The sequence below is a fragment of the Hyperoodon ampullatus genome (genome assembly GCF_949752795.1).
Source record: "Hyperoodon ampullatus genome assembly, chromosome: X".
Lineage (NCBI taxonomy): Eukaryota > Metazoa > Chordata > Mammalia > Artiodactyla > Ziphiidae > Hyperoodon > Hyperoodon ampullatus.
In genome coordinates, this window is record NC_136913.1 from 99466966 (window position 1) to 99494092 (window position 27127).

The following is a 27127-nucleotide window of genomic DNA, read 5'->3' on the forward strand; positions in this document are numbered from 1 at the left end:
CCCACACACTTCCTCCTGCAGGCATAAACTCCCAGGCGAGTCAGTGACACATTTCAGGGTATTTGCCCCTTTTGACACCAAAACATCCATGAAACACAGTGTTCCAAGTTATCTTGGGCTCATGCACGAGGTGGTGGTACAAATCCTGGTGATTTTGCTGTAGTGATATTCCTCACTCTTTGCCTCTGGTCCAGCTTCAGGAAAAAAGATGAGGGGGAAAGGATATAAATGCTCCAGTAGGCTGGGAATGCGAATAGAATGGTCCACAGATGTGGAAAGTACTTGCTGATTCCCTTTACAAGACATCCCATCTTGTTCTCCGTGTATCTGTCGCTTCTGACTATTTAACACTTTCCTGCATGATAAGGCTCACAGGAGGAATTCCTCAGCTTCACCCCATTTCAGGTCTATTCCAGGCTTTTCTTTCAGTGTCAGAGCACGTGGGGTAAGGATTTCGTCTGTAATCATATTTCTCAACTTGAAGATGTTGTTCCAAATACACCCTCTCCTTTAAAAAAAAAAAATTTAAGGATTTGTAAACTCTTGACGACAAGTTGGTGGAGGAGGCCCATTAATACTGTCATAAATTTCTTCCAGGGTAGGATAAAATAGTCGAGCAAAAAATGCTATCCCCATCCTGGAGACTGGTTCATCAGATTGAATCCAAATTCACAAATCTGAAGTGCCAAATTACAGTTCAAACATGGAGCATCTGGACAGTCCACGGAAGCTTTTTGTGCTGGTAGTGATGTAACTTCAGGTGTTTTTGCTAGTCTTGATATTCACTCTCGAAAGAAGATACCACAGGAGAAGATTTTAATGCAGAGGAATCTAGACCTGAGATGAGATATGGAAGACCAAAAGTAGATATTCTGCTTCCACACAAGCTATGTCATTCCAGAATGACAAGTTATGTCTCTACCAAAGATCTTTTTCTGTAGCAAGAATGTTGGAAAACCTAGGTACCAGGAACCTATGCAGTGAGACCAGCTGCTAAGCAGCTCGGCCACAGAGGGCAAGAGCTGGTTGTTAGAAGCTCCTAGTACACTACTAGGTCTGTCTCTCAGTGGTCCAGAATCTGGGTGGGGCTTATTATGTCAATAATCGGGAATTGTGACACCACAGAACACGTAGAGACTGACATCTGTGTTATTAACTGAGCTATGTGAAACATTACATTACAAACAAACATTACTAAGGCAGACTGTAACTTCAAGAAGTTTACAGTATACCAGAAGAGATAAAAAGAAAAATACAGCAAAATATAGATATTAAGATACAGATGTACTCAGGGTACCATGGGAAGATATAGGAAGGAATAATTAACTCTGTATGTTAATTACTAAAACTAAACTAAACTACTAAACTCTGCAGTTTTAGAAAGGGCTTCCCAAATGAAGTACTGTCGCAGCTCGGTCTTTAATTATGTGTAGGAGTTTGTCTAGTGGACCAGGAAAAGGATCTGAAGAAGGGGTATTTTACAGATGTCATTCTAGGCATTCCAGTCCTTTCTCTAACTAAAATAAAGTTTTACTTATCCTTGCCAGGTTTTCCAGATGTACATTCAAAATGTACAAAGGTATGGGAAAATGAAAGTGGAAGAATGGCTAGAGATGGGACTGGAGTAAAAAGCAAAATATTAGATCTCAGAGAAATAATTCTTCATGACATAGGTATGACCTCTTTACTTAGGTTTTATACTTGATGGGATGAGGAAATATCTGGGCAAGAACACTTGTAAACCACAACTAATGTTGTATTTCTTAGAAAGTTAAGCAAAATTAACTATTTAATGACATCCTATAGATTTATTTTTATAATGCATGTAATATTCTTAGTGACTTTCCTGTGAAGTCGTGGAACCTAAAACTATACCTAGTGTGTACCTAGCCAGTGCTACAAATTTGTAGGACAACAGACCATTTTATATGATTAATTAGCAGGAAGTTAAAGTGTGACTTGAGTACTAAGAATATACAGTAATATTAGGTAATCAACATCTAAAATGTTATGCAGGTATTAATACCATGACAATATAATAACAAAACATAAATTCTCCTCATCCAAAATGAAGCCATGCATTGTTCAAATTACTGGTTGAAAGAAATCTTGTGTTCATCAAGTTCCACAAAGAAAATTATATAATAAATAGTATTCTGTTTTGTAAACAGTCCTTTCCCTAACTAAAATAAAGTTTTACTTATCCTTGCCAGGTTTTCCAGAGAATACAGTCAGCCCTTTGTATCTGCGGGTTCTTCATCTGCAGATTCAACCAACCACAGGTCAAAAATTAAAAAAAAAAAAAAAAAAAATTTCCAGAAAATTCCAAAAAGCAAAACTTGAATTTGCCACACAGCTGCAACTAGTTACATAGCAATTACATTGTATTAGGTATTATAAGTAAACTAGATATGATTTATGCATTCGGGAGGATTATATGCAAACACTACACCATTTTATGTAAGGGACTTGAGCTTCTGCCCAGAGTCCTGGAACCAATCTGAACCCCACCCCCAATACCGAGGAATGACTGTGTTAACTAGTAGAGTGCTTTTTCTGTAAGCCTTTCATTTTTATCTGCTTCTACTTAATAGCACTGCCCTATTTTGGGCTATTTGACCATGAATTTCCATTCTGTCTCCTTTCAAAATCAATATGTAATGTTTAGGAGGGCTAAAGAGATATTCAGATGATGACTTGAAAAAGATATTCTACATCAGGCAATCAGGCTCACCTTTCTCCTTGATACTTTTCCGCAACCCTAAGCTAAAACTAAAAGAATAGCTTTTACCTTAAAGTACCTTAAAGTATCAGAAGAGGTAAAAATGCTGGAAACTGGTCTTAGCATTTCACACAAGTCCTATAAAATCAAACAAAAAGAAATGTAAAACCCCACCAGAAATTAATAAAGAGTATTGGATGCATGGTAGAACTTTTAAATGTTTATAAAAACTACAATGATGTGACTAGAATGAGAAACAATACTAAAGTTTGTCAACCCAAATGACCACAAACTATAAAGAGGCCAAAAGGCAGTTTATCTGGGGCCTTAGAATTGCTATTCTGGGATCACAGATTCCAGAGGAACACAGAATAGTGTCCCATCAGAGGAAATGGATAGGGGTTTTTACGGGAAAAAGCTGGAAGCTCATGCAGTCTTACACAAGTTGTTTCCCAAGAATTTGGATTGGAGGATAAATTTGTTCTATAAATACAATTGGGTTATTGAGCATATCTCATCTATTACTACGGAAAGGTATGTTTTCTCTAGTTCAGAAAAAGTACAGTTCTCAGCATTTTTCTTTCCTTTTGGCAACTCAGCAACTATTCAGCAGTTTTATTTAGACTGTTCAGCAAAAGTTCAGCACAAGCAGTGAACATGGAGGTCCTCAGGGCACGTCTCAGTCATTCCTGACCTTGCTCCTTTCATATGTTCAACCTAAGTTCTATCTCCTCAGTTAGGATGGAAAAGTGGTAAAAGGAGATCTTGACTCACTCTCAGTCTTGCTTTCCAACTTCCTGATACGACAAGGGAAGCTGGAAGACTAGAAAATCTGCATTAATCTAAAAAACTGGCAGTAGAGTAAGTACAGAATACTATACAGTTGGCGTATATATGCCAAATGTGGGAATAAATATTTTTTAAAGCACATTACTGTAAATTCACAGAGTCACATGATTTTTACAGCTACTCTTATAATTTGATAAAAATTAAGAGCGGGTCTACTGTAATCAACTTCCTACATCTCAATATAAAGTTCTTCCTTCCAGCTCTTTAACTCCTTCATCCACAAATATTGTGTTCTATGACATCATTGCAGATCTCCTTGACTTTTTGTCCAACTCTCTTGCTTCCTCTAAACTTCACTTTCTTCCCTTTCCAGCTTTCTCTGAGAAGACTTATCTTATAAACCTGGGGAGAGTTAAGTTTATCATACTCAGTATTTCCAGAATATCATGTGCACTACCTCTGTCATGGCACTTAACGCATTGTAGTGAAATTTTTGTTTGCATGTTTGTCTCTCCATTATACAGTGAATTCCTAGTTATTAACACAGAAAAATTTTCAATGAAACACAATACAAATTGAATTAACAGGGTGAAGTCATGGCTTTTAATATGTATATTCAAATCCAAATTATCAACTGCATCACTTTCAGTGTTAATATCACCAAACCTCAGGGGTTTTTGGCTTTGATCTATAACTAATTTATGAGGTTATTGTGATGCATAAATGATATAATATGTAAAGTTTCCTGGAAAAAAACATATACCTAACTAATGCTAGTTTCTTTTTATCTAATGAATTTAAAGATTTTAAAACATATTATGAAATATATAAATATGGCATTGTGATAGGTTAAACACAATAAACTATAATTAATCCTGGTAGAGCCTGAAAATCATTTAATAAACTTCAATGCATATTTCTGATAAACATTTTTCAAAGATGGAAATAGAAAAGTCATTTCTTAATATATTCTAAGTCAACAGCCAGTATAATAATAATGTGTGGATGTAGGATTAAACATATAAAAACATTTTTTAAAAAGTTAAAAGTACAGCAATAGGTCATACTATTTATGATAGATGAGACATCAAAATCAATGATAAAAGAAAACATGTTAGATAAATTTAGACCCTCGCCTCATTTCACACATGAAAATAAATTCTAGGAAGTTTAAAAAGTTGACTATTTAAAACCTGTCCAAGTAAACACAAGAAGAAATTGAAAAGGATATTTAGCCAACTATTGGATATTTACCTAACATCTAAGATGAAGAAACCATAGGTGATTACACAAATGAGAAGACTGAGAGATTTGGCTATATAAAAACAACATTTCTGACTACGGAAACATTTTTTTTTAATGTAAAGTAGAACAGAACTAATTATCAGAGAAATGCAAATCAAAACTACAATCAGGTATCACCTCACACTGGTCAGAATGGCTATCATCAAAAAGACTACAAACAATAAATGCTGGAGAGGGTGTGGAGAAAAGGGAACCCTCTTGCACTGTTGCTGGAAATGTAAATTGGTACAACCACTAGGGAGAACAGTATGGAGGTTCCTTTAAAAACTAAAAATAGAACTACCATATGATGCAGCAATCCCAATCCTGGGCAGATATCCGGAGAAACCATAAATCGAAAAGATACATGCACCCCAATGTTCACTGCAGCACTATTTACAATAGCCAAGACATGGTAGCAAACTAAATGTCCTTTGCCAGAGGAACGGATAAAGATGTGGTATATATATATATACAATTGAATATTCCTCAGCCATAAAAAAAAGAACAGAATAATGCCATTTGCAGCAACAGAGATAGACCTAGAGATTATCATATTAAGTGAAGTAAGTCAGACAGAGAATGACAAATACATATCACTCACATGTGGAATCTAATTTTTAAAATGATACAAATGAACTTATTTACAAAAGAGAAACAGACTTACATATATCAAAAACAAACTTATGGTTACCAAAAGGGAAACATCGTGGGGGGGGGATAAATCAGGAGCTTGGGACTAACATACACACACCACTATATACAAGATAGATAAGCAACAAGGAGCTACTGTATAGCACAGGGAACTCTACTCAATATTCTGTGATAACCTATATGAGAAAAGAATATGTAAAAGAATGAATATATGCATATGTATAACTGAATCACTTTGCTGTACATTTGAAACTAACACAACATTGTAAATCAACTATACTCCAATAAAATTTTTTTAAAAACGTAAAGTAGACTGGGATAAAATAATTGCAGCAAGAAACAAACATAAGCAAAATTACAAGATAAAGCAATGACTGACATAAAATATTTGTCTCAAATATTTAACAATTGTGTTAAAATACTATATTATAAAATATACCTATAGGTTTATTTAGAAGAACAGTGTATAATGCATCCCCTAGATACTGGGAAATGAATATGAACATGATGTTTCCATATTCTCATTCATACTTCTGTTCAAAATCACCATTTCCATTCTGTATATTAGTAATATGATCTCAGTGCGCAAAATTTTCTACAATTTCTAAACTGTGTGAGATTTTAAATTTTTAAGATGTGTTTATAACACAAAAATTATATGTGGATATCAGCCTTTAGTCCTTCCAAAATTCTCTCTTCCTTAAAAGCAACAAGAAATTTTACAAGAATTGTCAGAATCAACTAATTCAGGACTCTGGAAGTTACTTAAAAGCTCAAAGCAATCCAGGGAGTGTTTATTCAAAAAAAATGACTGAATTTTGGTAAGAACAGCACTCTCTGTAGCATTTTAACTTGCCCTATTTCATTACCCGTCTCAGGCTCCGGGGTAGCCTTGAAAACCAAGAGCCTGCAATCTCAGTGCAAACTAGCAGCGCAATACCTACCAGAGGGAACAGAGTTAGCACACTCCTTCAGAGCCTCATTTCCAGACAATTGTCATTATTTGACATGTCTGGTGGTCTCTTGTAAGAATTAACACCAACTCTTCAAAAACTTTTTCAAAAATTTTTTAAAAAAGAGGAATTCTTCCCTACTCTTTTTATGAGACTGATAATATCCTGATACCAAAACCAGACAAAAACAGCATAAGGGAAAAAAATATAAATCAATATCCTGTATGAACACAGATGCAAACATCCTCAACAAAATACTAGCAAGTATATGAAAAAGGTTGGACACCAATAAAATGGGTATTATCCCAGAAATGCAAAGTTGGGGCAGGGCGCTCAGGCGGTCCTGCGGATCTGTCTTTTGCTTCAACAGTGTTTGGGCAAAACAGACCGAGGGACGCCCCTTGCTCCTGCCTCCAACCACCCTCCAACTTTTTTCCACTCGCAACTTTCGGAGTCAGCCACTCAGCCATCCTCAGCTTTCGGCACCAGCCAACGCCATTTTTTTTTTTTTTTTTTTTGCGGTACGCAGGCCTCTCACTGCTGTGGCCTCTCCCGCTGCGGAGCACAGGCTCCGGACGCGCAGGCTCAGCGGCCATGGCTCATGGGCCCAGCCGCTCCGCGGCATGTGGGATCTTCCCGGACCGGGGCACGAACCCACGTCCCCTGCATCGGCAGGTGGACTCCCAACCACTGCGCCACCAGGGAAGCCCTAGCCAACGCCATTTTTTGAGCTTAACTCCGTATTACCGATCAACCACGAGCTCCCAGATTCCTCAGAATTATTCCACTGAGGTAGAGGCTGCCATCAACCACCCATGCATCTGGGTCCTCCTACACCTACCTCTCTCTGGGCTTCTATTTCCACCGCGAGGATGTGGCTCTGGAGAGCGTGGGCCACTTTTTCTGCGAATTGGCCAAGGAGAAGCACGAGGGCGCCCAACGTCTCTTAAAGATGCAAAACCAGTGCAGCAGCCGCACCCTCCTCCAGGAGCGCAGAAGCCGTCCCAAGATGAGTGGGGTAAAACCCAGGACGCTATGGAAGCCACCATTCTCATGGAGAAAAACCTGAGCCAGGCCCTTGCGGGCCCGCAGGCCCTGGATTCTGCCCACGCAGACACGCACCCCTGTGACTTCCTGGAGAGCCGCTTCCTGCAGGAGCAGCTGAAACTCATCAAGCAGATGGCGACCACCTGACTAACCTCCGCAGGCTGGCTGGTCCCAGGCTGGGCTCGGCCAGTATCTTTTTTTTTTTTTTTTTTTTTTTTTTTTTTTTTTTTTTTTTTTTTTTTTTTTTTGTGGTATGTGGGCCTCCCACTGTTGTGGCCTCTCCCGTTGCGGAGCACAGGCTCCGGACGCACAGGCCCAGCGGCCATGGCTCACGGGCCCAGCCGCTCCGCGGCACGCGGGATCCTCCCAGACCGGGGCACGAACCCGCCCCCCCTGCATCGGCAGGCGGACCCTCAACCACCGCGCCACCAGGGAAGCCCCTCGGCCAGTATCTTTGAAAGGCTCACCCTCAAGCACAACTAGGAGCCTCCAGAGCTCAGAGGCCTTTGAGGAGCCCCCCTGGTGTCAGGGCTTCTGCCTGAAGCCCGTCTCTGCAGACACTAGGCAGCTTTTTAAACACCCTGGGGCCCTCTCCCAAGCCTTGGACCAAATGGAAACAATAAAGCTTTCTGCAGCAAAAAAAAAGCAAAGTTGGTTCAACCTGTGAAAATCAATCAGTATAATGCCCCTTATTAACGGAATAAAGGGGAAAACACTACCTGATTACCTTAATAGACTCAAAAAAGCATTTGACAAAATCCAATCCATTTTGTGATAAAAACAGATATGTGGAATCTAGAATAATGGTACCGATGAACCAGTTTGCAAGGCAGAAATAGAGACACAGATGTAGAGAACAAATGTATGGACACCAAGGGGGGAAAGCTGGACGGGGTGGGGGGTGTTGGTGGGATGAATTGGGAGATTGGGATTGACATATATACACTAACGTATAAAATACATAACTAATAAGAACCTGCTGTATAAAAAATAAAATAAAATTCAAAAAAGTATTTAGCTCTGAAACAAAAAAAATGATATTTTAAGAATAAAGTTGTATTACTAAAAAAAATAATAATAATCATCTCCATCAATCCTCAACCACACCTCAGTTCCCCCTTCATAGCCCTTGAGGTCAGGTGTTGGCTAACTACATCCATGTGCCAAATCCTGCAGACTACTGATATTGATAAATAAAGTTTTCTCGGGATACAGTCACACCCATTCTTTCAAGGATTGCCTATGGCTGCTTTCAACCTACAAAAGTAGAGTTGAGTAGCTGCGAAGACTAAAATATATATTACTTAGCCCTTTACAGAAAATGTTTGCCATTCTCTGGTTTAAGATACCGTTTGAAAATCCCAAGTTTTTCCTTGTTTGTTTTTTGGTTTTGTTTTGTTTTTCCATTGGCTTTCTTCTCTCTTAATTGCTGCATGTGAAAAAAAATAAAATGCCCTTCTACTCCATGTGTGCTTTTCTTTTGTCCAGTTAATTTATATAATTAGTTTTTCATCTTATAATATCTCTCACTATACTATAAAATCATGAGAACAAGTATAATGTTTGCCTTCTGTATCATTATCTCTGTCTACCTACTATATATTAAGAACTTAATATTTATTAAATACATAAATCAATGCCACATCAGTAAAACACCTTAAACTTATTTTGGAACAAGGAAGAGAATAACTCCATAAATTAATAAAATATACCAGTTCTCCTAAAATTCATTTCAATATATTTCTACCATATTAACAATTCCTACTAATAATTTGAGTAACGTATTACTCTGAAAAGAACATGCCTATTATACAATGTAGTAGTTACTTCAATACTTGGCTTCTGAAACATTGTCACTGGTTTTGTGGGGTTTTTTGTTTTGATTATTTTTACATTTAACCTAATTTTATTCATGCTTGCCTTGGGATGGGGAATAGGTCATTCACTAAAAGCATACAGTAGAAACAAAATATGTCTTATCATGTACAACTTTTAAACTACAATAATTATGTACCTTAATTACTTCCATGCACACACATCTAACATTACAGTTTTCTTTTTTTTTTTTTTTTTTTGTGGTACGCGGGCCTCTCACTGTTGTGGCCTCTCCCGTTGCGGAGCACAGGCTCCGGATGCACAGGCTCAGCAGCCATGGCTCACGGGCCCAGCCACTCCGTGGCATATGGGATCCTCCCAGACCGGGGCACGAACCCGTATCCCCTGCATCAGCAGGCGGACTCTCAACCACTGCGCCACCAGGGAGGCCCTTACAGTTTTCTTTTTAAATAAACACAATTAAGACTTCTAGGAGCATTTTGTAATAAAATAATCCCTAATTTTTCTTTGTAGATAGATCAAGTACCTCCAAAATACAAATTCTTATACACAGTGAGCGCTTTACTTAAAATGAATACTTAAGTAAATTAAGTACATGGACAGCCTTAGGATAAGCTTACATATATTCAGCTAAGTAGACAACAAACCATAGTGTCAAATAGAAAAAGTGTATTTGCAAATAAATTTCAAAAACTAAGTTAACTTTTTAGAATTAAATACAGAAAATATATTGATTTGCTAAAATAAATAAGATGTGATGTAGTAACACTTCACTATAAAGAATGCATACCAGAACATTTATAAACGGTGAGTGAATCTTATTAAGAATACTGCAATAAACGCTGGCTAAATAGAAGTGCATATTGTGAAGCACTATGGGTAGTATATGTTTTGCCACATACTTCTGTTACCTTGAGGTAGATAACACATGTGTACCAAATTCGTCATTCATTTTCAGTTGCTGCTGGTATCATGTGTTTTTAAGAAATGTGTTCAGTATGAAAAACTTGAAAATACTCAAGAATGAAAAATATTTTAAGAAAAAAATAGATATTTTCATGCAATTATGTACAGTCTCACTGTGTAAATTTCAAGGCAAGATTTTTGTTTCCTGTAAAACAGATCATTGTTCTATGAGAGAATGTTTTTTACTTGTCTTAGTGCATTTCTTTTGTCTCCTCCCACATTGCATTATTTTGCTCTATTCTTTATTTTTGTGTGCAAATGACATGCCAGTTAAAATGAAAACCATCTCACATGTAGAAAAAAAGTCTGGATTTTAAAAACCAAGAAAAGTAATCCTTTCTAAATGACACCATCTGATTCAAGTAAAAAAATGACTTAAACACTAGTAATAACAAAGACAAAACACATTTCATGAAGAATACAAAAAGAAATGTCTGCTGAGTGTTTTAGTTCAGATGTTTCAGAATGCTGCTGTATGTTTTATGAGAAATCTGAGGGGAAGATTTCATAGCAGGAGGTGTTAATGTGGCCTGCATTGACTTAAGTGGTGACCTGGCTGAACTGTGAAACTGTGGGATGCCTATGGATTCAAGCTGCTTGTTAAAGAGGAACTCCCCACTGTTGTTCAGAAATCCTTCCTCACTTCCTCTCTCCCCAAGCTTCCCATCCTCTACTGGCTCAGTTTCTAGCATTTCAATATCTTCTTCCTTGCTAAAGAACTTGTCCAGGTAACTGGGGTGAGTGTTTTCCCTTTCAATTTGCTCATCCTTCCTTACCTCACAACAAAACTGACTTATGAGAAAATAGTCCTCCCCATCACCCACAAACTGGCTATCCCAAGAAGACTGGTACAAGCCTTCTAACTGAGCCAAATTGGCCATTCCTTATTCCTGTTTTTCTCGGCTTACTGACTTTGATATCAAACTTTTCAATTCTAGTTGGGACACTGAGCTATTCAAGTCATTTAATTTGTCATCAACAGCAGTAGGCTCATGTTGTGAACTAAGTTGAATAGTTCCTGCAATAAAGGAATCAAAATCAAATCCCTGATTCTTTTCCCTTTCTTTTTCAGCGAGTTGCTGTGATGCTATTGGACTTTAACCAATCCATTCCTTTCACATTTTGACTTGCCTTTCTTATCAGATTTTTCTTTGCTTTGTTCTTTCCAATAAGCATGGGTTCATAGTAATGATTAACTTCACTCTCTCTCCAAACTAAGTTATCTAAGTATGATGATGACCTCATTTTGTAGTTACCAGTATGGCTACACTCCAGATCACAATATTTGTTTTCATGATGATCTGGGTATTGCCAACAAGGCTCAGTAGAGTAATTGGTGTCAAAAGCAGGATCCTCCAAATACTTTTCACTATCTCCATCCAAATATTTTCGAGATCAACTTGTACTTCTTCTTCATCAGTGACATCGGACAGAGCTCTTGGGTCAAGCTGAATTTCATCAATATCAAAGTTGTTATGTATAGGCTAATCATGCTCTGAAAATTGACAATCATGGTACCTTTCCCAGTTATAAATGTGACTATGAGTTTCATCCATAAGCAAAATATCATCAACTTCATCTTTAATATGAAAAGGATGACTTGAAATTGGCTCATCCATTGGAAAAGAATAAATGCTCATGTAAGGATGAGAAAGCACTTCTTCTGCTGTCAATCGATCCATGGGGCTAAATGTCAAAATTTGTTCCAGGAAATCCAGTGCTTCTCGACTGATTCCGGGGAGCAGCTGAGTTAAGGGTTTGTGTGGCTCAGTCATGTCATTTCTAATGTAAACTGGAATTATGCTGAGAAGCTCCTGTCAATCTTCCTCATGTAGAATAGGAATAGACTCTAAAATCAGCTGCATCTGTTCAAGTTCATGTGCACCTGCAAAGAGGGTTTTACCAGGCAGCATTTCAGCAAAGATGCAGCCTGCAGCCCACATGTCAATGGCTTTAGTTTAAGTATTAGGAGAAAGTAAAAGAGGTGGGGATCTGTACCATTTAGGAACCAGTCCTTCAGAAAGATGACCTTTATGGGAATAATGGGGATGCATGATCCGTGCAAGACCAAAGTCATCTATCTTCAGCACCAAGTCTTCAGTATTAATGAAAAGATTAGCTGGTTTGAGATCTCTGTGTAGTACGTTTGCTGAGTGAATATATTTGAGCCCACATAGCAGCTGATACATGAAAAGCCTGGCATGCTCTTCCAGTAATGGGCCCTGCTCCAGCACATTAGCCAAGTCTGCCTCCATGTACTCCTGGACAATGTAAACACTGTTCAGTTTGGTAAGAGAGCTCACATCATCTGTTAACGGGCTTCCACTAGGACCAAGAATTTCAAACACCTTCACAATGTTATCATGGTCAAGTCTAAGAATTTTGATTTCACGTAGAGCACGTTTGACACTCTGGGGATCAGTAAGGACAATTTTCTTGATGGCTACTCTTTTGTCACAGTCATTGTCTACAGCAGAAAAAAAGCAAGCCATTGCCTCCACAACCCAATGGTTTTAAGTCCACATAACTAGAGCCCAGATTTCAGGAGACTTTTAAATTTCTCTGCCATTTTGAAACCCTTACTATTGCCTCTTCCTTTCAAATTGTTGAACTTGTGTAAATAAGGAAGAAAATTGGCCTCAAAAGGAAAGATCTTTCAAAAAGGTAGAAAAAAATAATAATTTTGCTTCCACAGCAAGGTTGTTTCAATTGCATATGCCAACCAGGCCTGTTGAGTTCCCCTTAGATTTAAAGCTCAAAAAGCTCTACTCCTACTGAGAATTAAAAAGATTGCAGTACTCATAGGTGAAGAAAGGGGCAGCAACTCTGCAGACATTTAAAGAAAACATTCAAGAAACTCAAACGGAATGAAATGACATACTATGCACTCAGATTTACTGTGCTGAAGGATTTAACATTTAACAAAAATGTGAATAAATATGCACACAACAGGCTTCTATGAACATTCTCCACGCAGTGCAGATACATTCAGTGTTGGACTGGTCCTGAGCAACATCATTCTAAGGTGCTGGCAAGCACTATTTCCGTTTTGCTTCTTTTCTTCCTTTGTTGCTGTATATTTCAACAGGAAGCCCTGGGGGCGGTTGGTTAACAAGATGTCTTTTGTTAGTGACCAGGTGGCTCCAGCTCACCGCAATCACAATCAAACCTACCGTCCATCTTACTCTGATACAACGGGACTTCTCCGACTCATCGAGGGAGTGCGGGGCCCACAGACAGCCCCCAGTGTCGGCTCAGGTCTCCGGCTATGCTGGCAGCAGCGGCGTCTCCGAGGCGCGGTTTTGTGTTATTTTTAAGCAAATTTGTGAAAGTTTTAGGGAAATTTTTAAAATGGCAATATTCTAATTGTAAACCACAACTTTATAAGTCATATATATGTAAAATATAGTTTGTTTTTAGCTATGAAATTGTATGTCAAAATTGCTTTCTTTTCCCCTTTAAGAAGCTTTAGAAGGAGTTTCCGTTTTCTGTTAATTAAAATTTCACAGTAACTTTTAATCTATTCTCGTTATTCTGCAGAGTAAACTGTTTGAACAGAGAATAAATAAAAACCAAAAAGCTTTACAAACTTAGGATGTGGGGATGTTTGAAAATTGGGCATATGAAAGGCAGTGAATAAGTACTGGTTTCAACCTATGATGTAAAAGAAGAGAGGTCATGGGGGCATTCAGTGTTAATACCTGGAGTTCACTTGGAGATGTATTGAATATTTTTAAGCCTTGGGTATTTACTGCAGGTAATCAAAAGGATCACTAACTAGAGAAAGCAGATATGGGTATGGGTTACAAATTCACAAACAGCAGTTACTAGGGTGCTCTAATTAAGGCTGTAGATGGTGCCTTTGACGTAGCTACTTTGAGTGTTCTAAAATCATGATTGCTACTCAGTGCTTTAAGAAATCTGCCTGGGGCTTCCCTGGTGGCGCAGTGGTTGAGAGTCCGCCTGCCGATGCAGGGGATGCGGGTTCGTGCCCCAGTCTGGGAGGATCCCACATGCCGCGGAGCGGCAGGGTCCGTGCGCCATGGCCGCTGAGCCTGCGCATCCAGGAGCCTGTGCTCCGCAATGGGAGAGGCCACAGCAGTGAGAAGCCCACGTAACGCAAAAAAAAAAAAAAAAAAAAAAAAAAAGAAATCTGCCTGATACCTGGCAGCATGTTGTTGACACTAGTATCAGTAGCTATTAATTTAGACTTGACTAGATTTTTAGTAAATATTAGTACATAAATTTAAGATAAAAGTAAATTGATTTTACAGGTTTTGTCCTATATCTTTAATTTAAATATATTGTAGAAAATGTATCCCCCCAAATAGTAAATTAACCAGTAGCCACCAAAAAAGTTAGAAATATTGATCTAAAGATTTCAAATGATAAATTGTTCAGTCAGGGATAAGTTATTCATTACTAGAATACTAATCTTTAATAAAATGTGCATTTTAGTATTTATGAATATGTTATTAGAGATTTAAAGGATTATTATAAAAAAGCATTATTCAAAAGAGCATTTTAGGTTTACTTTGGTCTTTAGTGAACATTAGAATGATGGCGTGGTCATCATATTTATCATTCAAGTACCTAGGAGAATTACCAAAATTTAATCCTGCTAGTATCATCAAGACATGATAAATTATGAATACCAGATACTTTTTTTAAATATATTTTCTCCTGTTGAGTTAGCAATCACCTTACATAAATGACACAGTCAAATATGCTTTTTTTTCTTTTGAATATAAAGTACCAGATTATGGGTGTGCTTAATGTATTAAAATGAAGCCAAAACCAAAACCAAAAAATCTAGAGGCATAAATTTAAAGCCACAATAATATCTTATTCTCTTACCTCTATCTTTTCTTTTTCCCGCACTACTGTGCTAGGGTAGAGACACATAGTACACATAGCAGAATTTTTCATTAATGTATACTTGGTTAGGTAGAAAGCACCAGGAAAACACTCATCATTTCTTCTTTGTCCTCCTACCTTTCTCACCCAAGATCCATAAAATTGCTGAGTCTTCCATTCTATGGAGAAAATATAAACAGAGACATGGAAATCATTGCCATATTCCCATAGGGAAAGACTTGAAGCCAACTTGAAAGGAACTAGCTCAATTGCAAATCATAAGGAAAGCTCCAAGGTGGATGGGTTGTGGGACTATTTCAGGAAAGCAAATCCAGGGTGTTATTCAAAAAGGTATTATACGTCATATTGAGCCTTTCAGGTGTCTGGTCCTAGTGGAACTTCAGGTTCACGAATTTTTACAGGTAGAAAAGTTCTCAGAGCTGAGAGGCTTGAGATAGGAAAGTACATAATGCAAAATTTATTCAGCTGAAAGAACGAGGCCGACGGAATCTGTCTCTAGCTAAGTTTCTTATTTATTTCAGGATGTGGTAGTCAGACTGCATAGCCACAGAGCAGCGAGTCTCAGGATGATGCTTCTAGACCTATGTTTTTGGCAAATAACTTGTGATACATATAAGATGGTTAATTTCAACTGGGATAACTTGGGATAACTGGGATAAATGTATGCAGTCCAACTAGGTTCTTCTAGCAATAGAATTGCCTCTACTGTAATATAAGAAGTCTGTGTTTATATTATTTAGAGTGGCTTATATAATTTAGAGGTTTATGTATTTATTTAGTAAAGGTCGACAAAATTGGAAGTGGAACTGGAGAGTGTTTGTAATCCATGATATATCTTGGTATCCATGTCAAAAGAATTTTCTCTTTTTATTTAAGTTGATGGAAAAGTATATTGTTAGAGATACGGGGTTTAAGTTTGAGTAAGAGGTGGGTTATTAGTTATCAGGCTTCTAGATCATGTAGGCCATTAGTAATCACAGCCAGTTCATCGGGAACAGAAGACCAACTTGGAAGAGGTCTCCCTGAAATGGTTCACACAAAGACACATCAAGCGACAAGCCCTTTGACAGAAACTGGAAGGAACTTCATGATGCAGCAGTTAACAGTCACATGGGCGGGGAGGTTGAACATCCTGCATAGTGCTGCCAGGAAATCCCTATTTTATACTAAGAGGGGGCTGGCTGGTTGCATATGTAGGATGTCCCATCTCCTCGCCCACATCATCAAGACATACCAGACTGCCCACATCATCAGGACATATACCGGAAACACCACTCTGCCTCACTGAAGAACCATAAAATCTACGTGTCAAGGAAGTACAGATGCTGAGCTACATCACTAGAAAGGCATTCTGACAAATCTTCATTAGAGGATAGAGTACTGTTTTCTATGACCTTGGCTCATAAGAGACAGTGAGTGTATGAGTGGATCTGTAAGCTCAGGGCCAGTAGGAAATTATTGAACAATAGTAGCCAGATGAAGGACCTGCAGAGTTCCCAGTAACTCCACTAGCCAAACAGGTAATGCCTCCAGAATTGCACCTCCTCCTCTCAGCACTACACCAAGGTAGGTGAGTTTAGTAGTTGGACATATTTACTTAGGGTGCTCAGAGACAGAGTAGATAGAGGGAGAGAGAATTTAATTCCTACTGCAGAGAGAAGCAAAGGTTATAGCCTAAAAAACAGCCCAGAATTTCAGGTCTGAGTGTCAAGGTAATACTTTTTTAAATGTCTCAACTTCAAAAGCAGGAGATTTGGGTGCAGTGGCCCAGAGAAGATCCAGTAATTCTAAATGAAGTTCAAGTGGGTGCAAACACAGTCTAGTATCGGGGAAGAATCAAGTTGCAAGGGAGTGGGTGTGATTCCAAGGGAGAAAGTTAGTGGCATTCCCCAAAAGCATTTAGAAGAAATAATTGATGTAAGATGCAGTATCCAATGATAACCAGGAGACTCTGTCAAAGGCAAGGTGATAGGAAACGTCAAGAACAGGGCTGAGCCCTTCAAAAACATGGGATAAGGAATAAAATAGTAAAGCAAAATCCAGCTTTACTGAATTTTATGGGCTAGACTCTTCTACTTCTGGATTCTCTACGGAGGATAATCTCAGAATAAAAATAAGTCCATATATTTATTGGACTAATTTATTTATTAAATAAAATATATTTAAATGGAATAAATATAGCTTTATTAAAAATACACTGTCATACTTACTTTCTCAATTTTCTCCATAGACTGAAAATTTCACTATGGACCTGTATATGAAAATTACTGATCTATAGGAGACGCTGCTGATAATCAATTCTGTCAATAGCATCAACCTGAGTGACAGCCTAGGATGCCATTGAGTTTTCCAGACTTTAAGTTAGGTTCCACGTTAACCTGGCCATCTCAAAAGACTTTGGAGTTCTAAAAAGGCTTTATTCACTATGCATTCAAATCTGGGTTAAGTTTCCAGTAAAGTGCCCTGGTTTTGGCAGTCTTCAAAGAGTGCAAGTGGGCCAATGTTAGGCTAAGGAAAAGGCTGACTCAGGTTTGGAGATTCAGAGCTCTTGTATCCTTTTTATTTTATTTTGTTTTATTTTATTTTATTCTCAGCAGCACACTCTCCACTGAAATTCTGGCCTCGGTTCATGGTTCAGGAAATTTGTGATTTCATGTCTAAGGACCCCAAAATCCCACAAAATTTATGGGCAAACCATTGTTTATAGTTATAATTCCCTTATACCTGTCTATGGATCTATAGAGATATTCCTTCTTTCATCACTGATATTGATAATTTGTGTCTTCTAGTTTTATTTTTCTCCCTCAGTCTGTCTGGAAGTTTATCAATTTTATCAATCTTTTCAAGTAACCAACATTTCATTTCGTTGAATTTTGTCTGTTATTGTCTTTCCTCAATTTCATTGATTTCTGCTTTTGTATTTATTACCTCCTTTCTTCTGATACTTTGGATTTAATTTTTACCCTTTTTTGTCCATTTAATATGGAAGCTTAGATCATGGATCTGAGATATTTTTTCTTTTCTAAAATAAACAATTAGGGCTTCCCTGGTGGCGCAGTGGTTGAGAGTCCGCCTGCCGATGCAGGGGACACGGGTTCGTGCCCTGGTCCGGGAAGATCCCACATGCCGCAGAGCGGCTGGGCCCGTGAGCCATGGCCGCTGAGCCTGCACCTCCAGAGCCTGTGCTCCCCAGCGGGAGAGGCCACAACAGTGAGAGGCCCGCATACAGCAATAAATAAATAAATAAATAAATAAATAAAATAAAATAAACAATTAATGTTAGTAATTTCCCTCTGAGTACTACTTTAACACTGTCACACAAATTTTGATGTTTTAATTTTCATTTAGTTCAAATTATTTTCTAAGTTAATTTATCTTCCTTTTTGAAACATGGATTGTGTAGACCTGTGTTAATTGCCAGACGCTTTGACTTTTTCAAGATATCTTTTTGTTACTGATTTTTAGGTTAATTCTGTTATGGTCAGAGAATATACATTGTATGATATCAATTATTTGAATTCCTTAAGATTTAATTTATGGCTCAGGATGTGTTGTTTCCCAATCAATTTCCATGAGCTCTTGAAAAGAATGTGTATACTCCTATTGTTAGGTAGAGTGTTTTGTAAATGCCAATTTGTTGTAGTTTGTTGTTAGTGCTGTTCAGTTCTTTCATATCATTGGTAATTTTCTGTCTACTTGTTATGTTAATTACTGAGGAAAAGATGTTGAAATCTCAAAGTATGATTGTGATTGTACTTTTCTTCCCCTAGGGAACGCACACTTTATTGATAGGGCTATAAAGAAATGTTAAGTTACTGGTTACTGTAAATGTCAGGACTGTGGTTAATTTGGGGGGAGAAGGGTTTACAATTGGGTGAGAGTACATGGAAGGGCTTCTAAGGTGGCTGGAAAAGTGCTATTTCCTTTTTTTAGTAAAAGATACATATCAAAAAAGTCATCATTTTAACCATTTTTAAGCACACAGTTCAGTAACATTAAGTATATTCACACTGTTGTGAAGCCATTACCACTATCCATTTCCAGAATTTATCATTCCAAACTGAAACTCTGTACCCATTAAACAATAACTCCTCTTGCTCCCTTCCCCCAGCCCCTGGTAACTACCATTCTACTTTCTGTCTCTGTGAATTTGACTATTTTACAAACCTTATATAAGTGGAGTCATCATTCTGTGTCTGGCTTATTCCACTAAGAATAATATCTTCAAGGTTCCTCCATGTTGTAGCATGTATCTTAATTTCATTATTTTGAAGATGAAGCAATGGTCCATTGTACATATATATATGTGTGTGTGTGTGTGTGTGTGTGTGTATATATATACATATATGTATACACATATATATATACACATATATATATATAGTGATTGTACTTTTGTTTTCTTTTCTTTTTTTTTTTTTTTTTTGCTTCATGAAATTTGAATCTCTGTTATTAGGTGCATAAATGTTCACTATGGTTATATTCCCTTGAGGAATTGACACTTTTATCACCATAAAATGGTTTCTGTTATCCCTAGTAATATTCTTTGGTCTGAAATTATTTTGTCTAATATTAATATAGCAACTCCAGCATTCTTTTTTTTTTTTTTTTTTAATTTTCACAACAGTTCTTTTTTTTAGATGTTGGGGGTAGGAGTCCATTAACTAATTCATCTATTCTTGCTGTACTGGGTCCCCGCCTCTGCGCAAGGGCCCTCTCCAGTTGCGGCAAGCGGGGGCCACTCTTCACCGCGGTGCGCGGGCCTCTCACCATCGTGGCCTCTCCCGCTGCGGAGCACAGGCTCCAGACGCGCAGGCTCAGCAGCTGTGGCTCACGGGCCCAGCCGCTCCACGGCACGTGGGACCCTCCCGGACCAGGGCTCGAACCCGTATCCCCTGCACCAGCAGGCAGACTCCCAACCACTGCACCACCAGGGAAGCCCTCCAGCATTCTTTGATTAGTGTTTGCATAGTTTATCTTTTCCCATTCTCTTACTATATATCTATCTACATTGTATTTAAACTTGTAGGTTTCTTATAGACAGCATATAGTATTATTTTTCTTCTTTTTAATCCAACATGGCTATCTCTTTAAATTGATACAAATTATACCTTATACCATTTACATTTAATGCAGTTATTAATTTGTTTGTAATTATGTCTGCTATTTTATTATTTTCTATTTATCCCTTCACTTTTTCATTCCTTTTTTTCTATTTCTGAATTATTTGGTGGGTTCTGCATTTCATTTTAGTATTCCATTTTTATTGATGTGTTGAATTTTTACTATATTTCTCTGTACAATTTTTTAGTGATTGCCTCTTAGATTGAAATATACATACGTAATCTGTCAAAATTTCCTTATAATTAGTACTTTATTCACTTCAAGTGAATATAAAAAACTTACAACCATATAGTTCCCTTGGCCCTCTCCCTGTTTGTTTTAATTGCAATATGGAGTACATTTATATACATTGAGAACCTTCAGATGATTTTATAATTTTTCTTTTTGACAGTCACATATATTTTAAAGATTTAAGAAAAGAAAAATAATTATTATATTTTCCCAGATTGTTTACCATTTCTGTTGTTCCTCACTTATTCTTTTCTTTTAAATCAGGAAACTTCATTTTTTATTAATTTTTATTGGAGTATATTTGCTTTACAATGTTGTGTTAGTTTCTACTGTACAGCAAAGTGAATCAGTTATAAGTATACATATATCCCCTCTTTTTTAGATTTCCTTCCCATTAAGGTCACCACAGAGCACTGAGTTCCCTGTGCTATACAGTAGGTTCTCATTAGTAATCTATTTTATTCATAGTAGTGTATATATGTCAGTCCCAATCTCCCAATTCATCCCATCCCCCCTTCCCCCCTTGGTATCCATAAGTTTCTTCTCTACATCTGTGTCTCTATTTCTGCTGTGCAAATAAGTTCCGCTGTACCATTTTTCTGGATTCCACATATAAGCGATATTATACGACATTTGTTTTTCTCTTTCTGACTTAGTTCATTCCGTATGACAGTCTCTAGGTCTATCCACATCTCTGCAAATGGCACTATTTTGTTCCTTTTTATGGCTGAGTAATATTCCATTGTATATACATCCCACATCTTCTTTATGCATTCCTCTGTTGATGGACATTTAGGTAATTTCCATGACCTAGCTACTGTAAATAGTGCTGCAGTGAACATTGGGGTGCAGGTGTCTTTTTGATATATGGTTTTCTCTGGGTATATGCCCAGTAGTGGGATTGTTGGGTCATATGGTAATTCTATTTTAGTTTTTTAAGGAACCTCCATACTGTTCTCTATAGTGGCTGTATCAATTTATATTCCCACCAACAGTGTAAGAGGGTTCCCTTTTCTCCACACCCTCATCAGCAGCTGAGGATTGTCTTTTTGTCTTGTTTATAGTTTCCTTTGCTGTGCAAAAGCTTTTAAGTTTCATTAGGTCCCATTTGTTTATTTTTGTTTTTATTTCCATTACTCTAGGAGGTGGGTCAAAAAAGATCTTGCTGTGATTTACGTCAAAGAGTGTTCTTCCTATGTTTTCCTCTAAGAGTTTTATAGTGTCTGGTCTTACATTTAGGTCTCTAGTCCATTTTGAGTTTATTTTTGTGTATGGTGTTAGGGAGTGTGCTAATTTCATTCTTTACATATACCTGTCCAATTTTCCCAGCACCACTTACTGAAGAGACTGTCTTTTCTCCATTGCATATCCTTGCCTCCTTTGTCATACATTAGTTGACCATAGGTGCGTGGGTTTATCTCTGGGCTTTCTATCCTGTTCCATTGATCTATATTTCTGTTTTTGTGCCAGTACCATATTGTCTTAATCACTGTAGACTTGTAGTATACTGTAAAGTCAGGAAGTCTGATTCTGCCAGCTCTGTTTTTTTCCCTCAAGATTGCTTTGGCTATTCAGGGTCTTTTGTGTCTCCATACAAATTTTAAGATTTTTTTGTTCTAGTTCTGTAAAAAATGCCATTGGTTATTTGATAGGGATTGCATTGAATCTGTAGAGCACTTTGGATAGTACAGTCATTTTCACAATATTGATTCTTCCAATCCAAGAACATGGTATATCTCTCCATCTCTTTGTGTCATATTTGATTTCTTTCATTAGTGTCTTATAGTTTTCTGAGTACAGGTCTTTTACCTCCTTAGGTAGGTTTATTCCTAGGTATTTTATTCTTTTTGTTGCAATGGTAAATGGGATTGTTTCCTTAATTTCTCTTTCTGATCTTTCGTTGCTAGTGTATAGTGATGCAAGAGATTTCTGTGCATTAATTTGGTATCCTGCAACATTACCAGATTCACTGATTAGCTCTAGTAGTTTTCTGGTGGCCTCTTTAGGATTATCTATGTATAGTATCATACCATCTGTAAATAGTGACAGTTTAATTTCTTCTTTTCCAATCTGTATTCCTTTTATTTCTTTTTCTTCTCTGATTGCCATGGCTTGGACTTCTAGAACTATGTTGAATAATAGTGGCCAGAGTGGACATCCTTGTCTTATTCCTGATCTTGGAGGAAATGCTTTCAATTTTTCACCATTGAGAATGATGTTTGCTGTGGGTTTGTCATATATGGCCTTTATTATGTTGATGAAGCTTCCCTCTATGCCCACTTTCTGGAGAGTTTTTATCATAAATGGGTGTTGAATTTTGTCAAAAGCTTTTTCTGCATCTATTGAGATGATCATATTGTTTTTATTCTTCAGTTTGTTAATATGGTGTATCACATTGATTGATTTGCGTATATTGAAGAATCCTTGCATCCCTGGGATAAATCCCACTTGATCATGGTGTATGATCCTTTTAATGTGTTTTTGAATTCTGTTTGCTAGTATTTTGTTGAGGATTTTTGCATCTATGTTCATCAGTGATATTGGTCTGTAATTTTCTTTTTTTGTAGTATCTTTGTCTGGTTTTGGTATCAGGGTGATGGTGGCCCCATAGAATGAGTTTGGGAGTGTTCCTTCCTCCACAATTTTTTGGAAGAGTTTGAGAAGGATGGGTGTTAGCTTTTCTCTAAATGTTTGATAGAATTCACCTGTGAAGCCATCTGGTCCTGGACTTTTGTTTGTTGGGAGATTTTAATCACAGTTTCAGTTTCATTACTTGTGATTGGTCTGTTCATATTTTCTATTTCTTCCTGTTTCAGTCTTAGAGGTTATACCTTTCTAAGAATTTGTCCATTTCTTCCAGGTTGTCCATTTTTTTGGCATAGAGTTGCTTGTAGTAGACTCTTATGATGCTTTGTATTTCTGCGGTGCTCGTTGTAACTTCTCCTTTTTCATTTCCAATTTTACTACTTTGAGTCCTCTCCCTCTTTTTCTTGATGAGTCTGGCTAAAAGTTTATCAATTTTGTTTATCTTCTCAAAGAACCAGCTTTGAGTTTTATTGATCTTTACTATTGTTTTCTTTGTTTCTATTTCATTTATTTCTATTCTGATCTTTATGATTTCTTTCCTTCTACTAATTTTGGGTTTTGTTTGTTCTCCTTTCTCTAGTTCCTTTTGGTGTAAGGTTAGATTGTTTATTTGAGATTTTTCTTGTTTCTTGAGGTAGGATTTTATTGCCATAAACTTCCCTCTTAGAACTGCTTTTGCTGCATCCCATAGGTTTTGGATCATCATGTTTTCATTGTCATTTGTCTCTAGGTATTTTTTGGTTTCATCTTTGATTTTTTCAGTGATCTCTTGCATATTTAGTAATGTATTGTTTAGCTTCCATGTGTGTTTTTTTTACTTTTTTTCCCTGTAATTTATTTCTAATCTCATAGCATTGTGGTCAGAAAAGATGCTTGATATGACTTCAATTTTCTTAAATTTACTGAGGCCTGATTTGTGACCCAAGATGTGATTTATGCTGGAGAATGTTCTGTGTGCACTTCAGAAGAAAGTGTAATCTGCTGTTTTTGGATGGAATGTCCTACAAATATCAATTAAATCTATCTGGTCTATTGTGTCATAAAGCTTGTGTTTCCTTATTAATTTTCTGTCTGGATTATCTGTCCATTGGTGTAAGTGAGGTGTTAAAGTTGCCCACTATTATTGTGTTACTGTCAATTTCTTCTTTTATAGCTGTTAGCATTTGCCTTATGTACTTTGGTGTTCCTATGCTGGGTGCATATGTATTTATAATTGCTATATTTTCTTCTTGGATCCATCTCTTGATCTTCATGTAGTGTCCTTCCTTGACTCTTGTAACATTCCTTATTTTAAAATCTGTTTTGTCTGATATGAGTATTGCTACTCCAGCTTTCTTTTGATTTCCATTTTCATGGAATACCTTTTTCCATCCCCTCACTTTCAGTCTGTATGTGTCCGTAGGTCTGAAGTGGGCCTCTTGTAGACAGCATATATAAGGGCCTTGTTTTTGTATCCATTCAGCAAAGCTGTGTCTTTTGATTGGAGCATTTAATCTATTCACATTTAAGGTCATTATTAATATGTATATTCCTATTACCATTTTCTTAATTGTTTTGTGTTTGTTTTTGTAAGTCCTTTTCTTGTCTTGTGTTTCCCACTTATAGAAGCTCCTTTAGCATTTGTTGGAGAGCTGGTTTGGTGGTGCTGAATTCTCTTAGCTTTTGCTTGTCTGTAAAGCTTTTGATTTCTCTGTTGACCCTGAATGAGATCCTTGCTGGGTAGAGTAATCTTGGTTGTAGTTGCTTCCTTTTCATAACTTTACATATATCGTGCCACTCCCTTCTGGCTTGCAGCATTTCTGCTGAGAAATCAGCGTTAACCTTATGGGAGTTCCCTTATATGTTATTTGTCGTTTTTCCCTTGTTGCTTTTAATAATTTTTCTTTGTCTTTATTTTTGTCAATTTGATTACCTTGTGTCTTGGCATATTTCTCTTTGGGTTTATCCTGCCTGGGACTCTCTATGCTTCCTCGACTTGGGTGTTTATTTCCTTTCCCATGTTAGGGAAGTTTTCAACTGTAAACTCTTCAAATATTTTCTCAGATCCTTTCTCTCTCTCTTCTCCTTCTGGGACCCCTATGACGTGAATGTTGGTACGTTTACTGTTTTCCCAGAGGCCTCTTAAGCTATCTTCATTTCTTTTCTTTTTTCTTTATTCTGTTCCATGGAAGTGAATCCCACCATTGTTTTCCAGGTCGCTTAACCGTTCTTCTACCTCAGTTATTCTGCTATTTATTCCTTCTAGTGTATTTTTCATTTCAGTTATTGTATTGTTCATCTCTGTTTGTTTGTTCTTTAATTTTCTAGGTGTTTGTTCTTTAATTCTTCTAGGTCTTTGTTAAACATTTCTTGCATTTCTCGATCTTTGCCTCCATTCTTTTTTCCAAGGTCCTGGATCATCTTCACTATCATTATTCTGAATTCCTTTTTTGGAAGGTGGCCTATCTCCATTTCATTCAGTTGTTTTTCTGGGGTTCTATCTTGTTCTTTTATCTGGTACATAGTCTTCTGCCCTTTCATTTTGTCTATCTTTCTGTGAATGTGGTTTTCATTCCACAGGCTGCAGGATTGTAGTTCTTATTGCTTCTGCTCTCTGCCTTCAGGGGTGCACATATCTTTTTGATTTATGGTTTTCTCCAGGCATATGCCCCGGATTGGGATTGCTGGAACATATGGTAGTTCCATTTTTAGTTTTTTGGGGAACCTCCATACTGTTCTCCATAGTGGTTGTACCAATTTACATTCCCACCAACAGTGTGGGAGGTCTCCCTTTTCTCCACATCCTCTCCAGCATTTATTATGTGTAGACATTTTGATGATGGCCATTCTGACTGGTGTGTAGTTTTGATTTGCATTTCTCTAATAATTAGTGACGTTGAGCATCTTTTCATGAGTTTCTTGGCCATCTGTATGTCTCCCTGGAGAAATGTCTATTTAGGTCTTCTGCCCATTTTTTGATTGGGTTGTTTGTTTTATTGATATTGAGCTGCATGTGCTGTTTGTATATTTTTTACAAGTTTTCTTTCTTTCTGAAGAACATCCTTAAAAATTTTTTCAGTAAGTCTCCTAGCAACCAATCTCTTAGTTTCCCCTCCTATGAAAATCTCTTTCTTTCACATTCATTCTCTGAAGATATTTTCACTGGATATAAAATTCTGAATTGTGATTATACTGCCTTCTGGCCTCTGATGAAAGAGTCATTTTTCTCAGCTGCTTAAAAAGTTTTTCTTTATCTTTTGTTTTCACCAGATTATTATGTGTCTAAGCATGATCTTATTTGAGTTTAACCATTTGGGTTCTGCAGAACTTCTTTTTTTTTTTTTAGGAGTTTATTAATTTATTTTTATTTATTTTTGCTGTGTTGGGTCTTCGTTTCTGTTCAAGGGCTTTCTCTAGTTGTGGCAAGTGGGGGTCACTCTTCATCGTGGTGCGTGGGCCTCTCACTATCGCGGCCTCTCCTGTTGCGGAGCACAGGCTCCAGACACGCAGGCTCAGTAGTTGTGGCTCACGGGCCCAGTCGCTCCACGGCATGTGGGATCCTCCCAGCCCAGGGCTCGAACCCGTGTCCCCTGCATTAGCAGGCAGACTCCCAACCACTGCCCCACCAGGGAAGCCCCTTCAGAACTTCTTAAATCTGTAAATTCATTTTTCATCAAATATGGAATATTTTAGTTATTTCTTCAAATAGTTTTTTTCTGTATCAATCTCTCCTCTCCTCAGATTCCAATGGCACAAATGTTAGATGCATACATATGTCCCCTAGGTCCCTACTATGTTCATTTATTTTTAATTTTTTCTCATTCTTGCTCAGTTTGGATAATTTCTATTGATCTGCATTCAGTTTTAATGACTCTTCATCTACCATATCCATTTTTCTATTGAGCCCACCTGGTGATTTTTTTCTTTCAGATATTTTCTGCAGCTTTAAACTCCTCATTTGGTTCTTTTCATAAGTTCTATGTCTTATTTGAGAAGTCCTCTTTCTGTTAATTTCAACAACATCCACCCTTTCTTCACTGAGTATGGTTATGGTAGCTGCTTCAAAGGCTTTGTAAAG

General features: G+C 37.4%; 1 protein-coding gene and 1 pseudogene across 3 annotated transcripts in view; one reads left to right on the plus strand and one right to left on the minus strand.

The window, feature by feature from the left end:
- HTR2C (5-hydroxytryptamine receptor 2C) overlaps positions 1-27127 on the plus strand; it is a gene marked incomplete at both ends in the record, with an annotated part of 129857 nt that overhangs the window by 43488 nt on the left and 59242 nt on the right. The window lies entirely within an intron of this gene.
- On the minus strand, positions 10698-12792 carry LOC307069065 (mitogen-activated protein kinase 6-like; annotated as a pseudogene). The gene has a single exon. The product of its transcript is annotated as a mitogen-activated protein kinase 6-like (transcript).